This window comes from Pinus tabuliformis, chromosome 4_1 (genome assembly GCF_031772625.1).
Source record: "Pinus tabuliformis cultivar Carrire ecotype Pingquan chromosome 4_1, CPIR1, whole genome shotgun sequence".
NCBI classification, from domain to species: domain Eukaryota; kingdom Viridiplantae; phylum Streptophyta; class Pinopsida; order Pinales; family Pinaceae; genus Pinus; species Pinus tabuliformis.
Genome location: NC_142303.1, coordinates 638,520,017 through 638,526,438, shown reverse-complemented (window position 1 = coordinate 638,526,438; position 6,422 = coordinate 638,520,017). Strand labels below are relative to the sequence as shown.

The following is a 6,422-nucleotide window of genomic DNA, read 5'->3' as shown; positions in this document are numbered from 1 at the left end:
CATATACTAAATTTGGACAGCGATCAAAACCCAAGTATCTTCCTACTTGGAAAAGTCCTAGACCAAGATATCGAGAAACTGTAGGCATCCATTTTCATATTTATCATCAACTCTACATCGCTTTGTGAAACAAATATTTGCAGTTAAATTTCCACATTTAAATAACTCATGTAGAAACAACATTTTTCCTACAAAATCTTCTTCCATTGAAAAAACCATAAACTTTATCATTTGAATTCTCATGAAAAGAAAAGGCCAAAATGGACAAATGGCAGAAGAATCATATACATTATAAAGATGGTATTCATCCACCATAATATCGGCAGTGACATTGTTAGCTATAATCCCTGAAAAGAAAATACCAAACACCCCTAAAATCTGAAAAACCTGAATGTGTGAAAAACATTACAATGCAGGGATATGATTGATCCAACGAAGCCAAATTAGTTGTGAAAAAATGCATACCTAGTTGACGGATAAAATTAACCCAAATTTTCAGCCGTCCTCCATCAGACTTGGCAGCTTCTTCCACCTGGTAAGTCGAAGTCGTCGTTCCAAACACAAAACCCTTGGGAAAACTGGCTCTAGTCAGCCCGCCAATGTCAACCTCTTGACTTGGCTACCATACAAAGTTCTTAGTAATGCAAAGATTTATATAAAGGAAAAGAAAGATAATCATCGTTCCCATCTCCATTTCGGTCACTTAGCTCACACTTTGAGTGTGTTTTCGTGTATTTAATTCGATAAAAAACACAAAGTGCACAACTATGTTGTGGAGCATGTAGCCAACAAAGAGAGATTGGAAACTATGATTACTGGAATATGTTGTGGTTGATTTTCTCCCCTATATTTGACTGGGAATGGCCAAATCCTATTACTGTACGTGGAGCCTATATTTTCCTGGGAATGGCCAAATCCTATTACTATACTTGGAGCTTGCACTGTGGTTTGAATGTGATCAACCCACATGCAACGAACTGATCGCGCCATCATGGGTGGTCGGTGTTCAGCATTTGGGTCTGTATTGCATGTGCATACATACATACATACATACATATATATATATATATATATATATATATATATATATATATATATATATATATATATATATATATATATATATATATATATATATATATATATATATATATATATATATATATATATATATATATATATATATATATATATATATATATATATATATATATATATATATATATATATATATATATATATATATATATATATATATACAGATATATATATATATATATATATATATATATATATATATATATATATATATAGCACGGAGAATAAGCTTTGTGATTGTGATTGTGGTTATGTTATGTAACCTTCTGCTAGTTTCAAGGTATATACTTTGTTGGGAGAAAACATGTAGTGAAGTCAAAATAGCCAATTTATTCTCTCTCTAATAACAGGGACCCTTGTTAGGTCAATTTGATTTGGTTCAAGTCAAGATCTGTTCACTCATGTTCTGCTAGTTTCCAGGTATATACTTTGTTAGGAGAAAACATGTAGTGAAGGAAAAATAGCCAATTTATGCTCTCTCTAATACTAGGGACCCTTGTTAGGTCAATTTGATTGGGTTCAAGTCAAGGTCTGTTCACTCAAGGATTTCATCTTACCATTCACTGTAGGGCTGGCTATTGTCTTTCATCTTTTTGTGCCCTTGCATCAATATTCGCACGAATAAAGGTAGCAGTGTACCATAAACTCAAAGAATGCCTAATGCTGTTCTACTTAGCTAAACAATGCACTACAAGTAGGTGAACCCTGACTTCAACATCTACAATTTTAGCTAAAGCATTGATCTCAATTATTTTGGATGCAATCACAGCTCTGTACTCACCTCTCGTGAGGATAGGAAGACTTGACAGGAGTAGCTACGAAAATATAAGTGTCCATCAATTCCCAGATTGATATGTGATGGTTTGCCTTTTTGATCTGATATTTCTAGTGTATGCATGTAATAAATCCACAGAGCTGGTGTATGCATGCAATAACTCCACAGAGTTTGGGTGCAGGATCATTTCTTGGAAAACGCCACCTTCCCACCTCCCCCTGCTTTGTCTCATTGTAATGCAATTTATATGCAAGGAGACTTCGAATTTTCTAGCCGCAATATGAGTGCATAATGTTCTAATTAAAAACAAAAAGAGAAAAGAAATCTCATTGGCCTCCAGAAATATGGTCATGTTAAATAAAACTAAAATGAAAAGTGTTGGAGCAATGCTTGATGTCTTTGAAATCAAAGCAAGTCAAAATCATCAATGTTGAACTTGGAAAGTGAAAGGTGATTTTAGAAGAATGGATGACACAGAATTTGTTGGAAAGCTGAAGAAATAAGACAGATGCCCAGTAAAGGATGGAGACCTAGCAATCATGTCAAGATGGGGTTTTGTCAAATGAGGAGCTCAAGAAGAGGGTATAGCTCCCAAAATTCTGGCTAGGAGTGGTATCGTTTTGTTTGTTGGTAGCTAATGATAAAATTCTATCTCAAGTACCAATAAGGAAGGGATGCTTCCAAGAGCTAAGAGCTAAATAGATGCGTGGAGGAAAGAGAAGGAAACCTAGATAGGATCCTCCATGATAAAAATCACAAAACACTCACTCAAACAGAGACAGAAATGGACAATATCATGTCAAGAGAAACACAACATGCGAGTAGAGTTCCATATGCTGAAACCATAAGCTCGGGAGCCTGTGTAGATCACGTGGGGATACTAAGGCGTACATCTTAAATATCTCCTTGTCATCGACTTAACGCATTAGACCACTCATTGTGGCTCGCTTTGTATTTCCTTCTCCAATGATGATTAATTTGATCAAGGGGTTTCCATGCCTCTCAAATGCTCTCAAGTGCCATGATGGATGGACTCCAACCTCTAATGATTCATGAAAGATTCTTGATTCCTTAATTGAACCCGGTTGAGTTTAGAGTCCCCTTCCAAGTTTATGCTTGGTGATGCAAATTTATGGATGCTTTAGTTCCTTCTTGGCGGGTTAGCCTATATTTCCTATAGTAGCAGAGGATGGTTCTTTTGTGTGTTTTCTAATTACAAACCCAAAACCTGCATTGCCAGGGCAACCCCTCGAAGAACCCATGAAAATGGATTTGAGAATGGAGACTTTTGCAACGGGACATACTTTCACTGGAATTCTGGGATTTACGGCGTGAAATGTAAGTTTTCATTTCTTGAGAAACACTTCACTTATCATCAAGGCTAATGGTGGAATAGTAAACAACTTTGTCACAGATATTTGGCTCAGCGATATTACCTGCATTGGAAACCAAAAATCCAATATCAAATTGATTTTGTTCATCTTGAAAGAAAGGGAAAAGACCAAAGTTCCAAATTTTCATGTCTATGTTCCCACCCAGTTTGGATGATGTTCAAAGTGCCCTTTGCCTTCGCCCAAAATGACTTCATCAATCCTGTATTTGTGGAGAAAATGCAGAAATAGGGTAACCATAATTCCTAGTTTTAAAAGGAGCCATTGACAGCTATTTGGAACAGTGAATGCGAGTGTGAGTGCCACGGAGACCGAGACCGATGGGCAACTTGTGAGAAAAAGGACTTGGTCATGTTGCAGTTTTCGTTGTTGTTTGTGGTTTCGAGTTTTAATTGTTGTAACAGCAACAACCCTTGGAGGTTGCAAGTAATGCAATTTCCGTTACCAGTATAACCAATAAAAGGGAAAACCTGTTGTGTCTGTTTCTTTAGATTTTTGAGTGCATGATTCAGTTTGCGTCTGAACTTCCCAATGAATTGTCCGTCTATGGTGTTGTGGGCAGGGGTGATCTTTGTCCAATAACCCTTGCACCAAATAGAGTCAATATACCTCATAAGCATGGCATCTAGATCATTACCCCACTCAAAATGGTAACTCCACATTCTTGTCATCAACCATTTTTACGCTTGTTGTCCAAAATATGTGTATTCACAACAGCCAAAAGTTTATCCTTTACACTTTGTTGGCTTATAATACCCGTGTGAGCTTCAAAATATGACATTACTATTCTGCAAATGCGCAATGGGTATATCCCATTGGCTTATAATACCCGTGTGGGCTTCAAAATATGACATTATTATTTTGCAAATGTTGCAATGGGTATATCCCATTGGCTTAGAATACCTATGTGAGCTTCAAAATATGACATTATTATTCTGCAAATGTTGCAATGGGTATATCCCATTGGCTTAGAATACCTGTGCGAGCTTCAAAATATGACATTATTATTCTGCAAATGTTGCAATGGGTTTATCCCATCCTAAACATATGGCGCACTGCCATCTGCCTTTTCCCTTTTCATACCACTCACCAAGAAGCTCTGAAAGTCTCAGGAATCTTTGACCTTCGGGACGAAACTCTATAGACTGCGTTATATTCTTATTAACAACACTACGTCCACTAACTTGAATTTCCACTGGCTTATTCAATACTTTGCAAGCAAAAACCTCTACCTACCTAGGAAATGTGGCAGAGAAGAGCATGATTTGTCTGTCTAGTCTAGTATTTTGAACAATTATAGTTATTTGAGGCTCAAAAACCATATCAAACATCCTATCAGCTTCATATATAACAAGGTAGGTGACTCTGCAAAGATATGATATCTTACTGCCACTTGTACATAAGATATCAATCATTCTACCAGGTGTGCATACCACAATTTCAGTACCTTTCTTCAAATCACTAATTTGTTGTGCCACTCCTGAACCTCCATAGGCAGGTACACAATTCAATCCTAAAACCTTAGCAAATTTCTTGATATCAGAGTGAATATGTTGAACAAGCTCTCTCGTGGGAGCCATAATCAAACCAATTGGTCCATCACCTGTAGCAAGATGAGGCTGATCTTTAATATGCCTTAGCATAGGCAAAACAAATACAAGAGTCTTACCCGAACCTGTTTTTGCTAAACCAATACAGTCTCTTCCACTCATGATCACAGGAAGGGCCTGAGCTTGAATAGACATAGGATTCTCGAAGCCTAATTTTTTTATGACTTCGAGGACATTACGAGTCAATCCAGTCTGGTTCCATGTCTTGACAGCCTTCGGTGTGTCTTTTCCACGAATCTTCAACTCAAGTTGCTTTCTATAAATTGCAACTTTCTTTGATGTCATCAGAGATATTTCTCTTACTTTCTGGTAAAAGTATTTCTTTAAGGGAGCATACTACACCTTGGAGTGGTCCACAATAGATAGTTTCTCAATTTTAGTTTTATTCATTCTCTTCATGAACTCGTCACCATTTTCATCATCCACTTGATCTTCATTGAAGTCTTCATCTTCTTTGTTATCCGTATCAGACTCTTCACCTGGTATAATTCTCCCAAGAGTGTTTTTGATAGTCCTCTTTCCTTTGGAGTCTACACCTTTGGCTTCATTCTCAATTTCATTACCAAACATGGAATTTCCTGCGGTGTTATTCAAATTTTCCATGTTAGATGTAACCAAGGTATTCGTGAATGCATCCAGAGGATCAATTTCATCTTCAACATTGGCATCGGATTTATCAATCTTCATGGCCTCTCCATTCGGCATATTTTCATCCTCCGAATCAACCATTACAACATTTCCATTTTCAAACCCAAGAACATCTCCATCTGCTTTCATAACAACCAATACATCATCATCATCAGATTCTTCACCTTCAAGGGTCCATTTTTTTCCAGCTTTAGCCTCTGGTTCACCCTTATCCTCCCCTCTCTTTTCCTTCATTCGCTTCAGCTCTTGCCAATCTGGTTCAAGCGATGAATATGTATTGTTTTCTGCACAAGTCTCCTTAAAACATGTTGTAGCTTTAGCACATGATTTTTCTAAATGGCAAAATACTTCTTGAATTTTATTAGAATTCTCCATGGATTCAAAACATGAATGTAATGATATATTGTGCGGCCAACTACATTCAAAGGCCTGCATGATTATATCGTGTGCCATAGCTCTGATACCACTGTAGCATAAAAACTTATGCTGATGCACGAAAATGATAGCTGGTAAACTTGAATGTTAAAATACACAGAAGGCATTTAAAAATAATAATTTATTATTATATAAAAATGTATATGATGATTTGAATGTACAAGGAGGACCCTGATTTTATACCTCAGCAGGTGACCTTTCGTGAATGGGCATGTCTTTTAGACATGCCTTTTCACTTAATGTAATGACTAATTAACGTAATTAATTATTTAATTATTTAATATTTATATTCATTTTATTCAGCTAATTGTTATGAATTATATTCATAACAACACAAAATTACATGTGATGATGGTGGTGGTAGGTGAGATTCCTCCCACCTCCTCCAATGAACCATCTTTTGCCCAGGATCCATCTAATGCCATAATTCCCTGTATTGAATCGAACTCGAATTTGAACTTGAAC

General features: G+C 36.5%; 1 pseudogene; it reads right to left on the bottom strand.

Moving 5' to 3' along the window:
* Positions 1-4,268: 4,268 nt before the first annotated feature.
* On the bottom strand, positions 4,269-5,897 carry LOC149177665 (DEAD-box ATP-dependent RNA helicase 45-like; annotated as a pseudogene).
* Between the last annotated feature and the right edge of the window lie 525 nt (positions 5,898-6,422).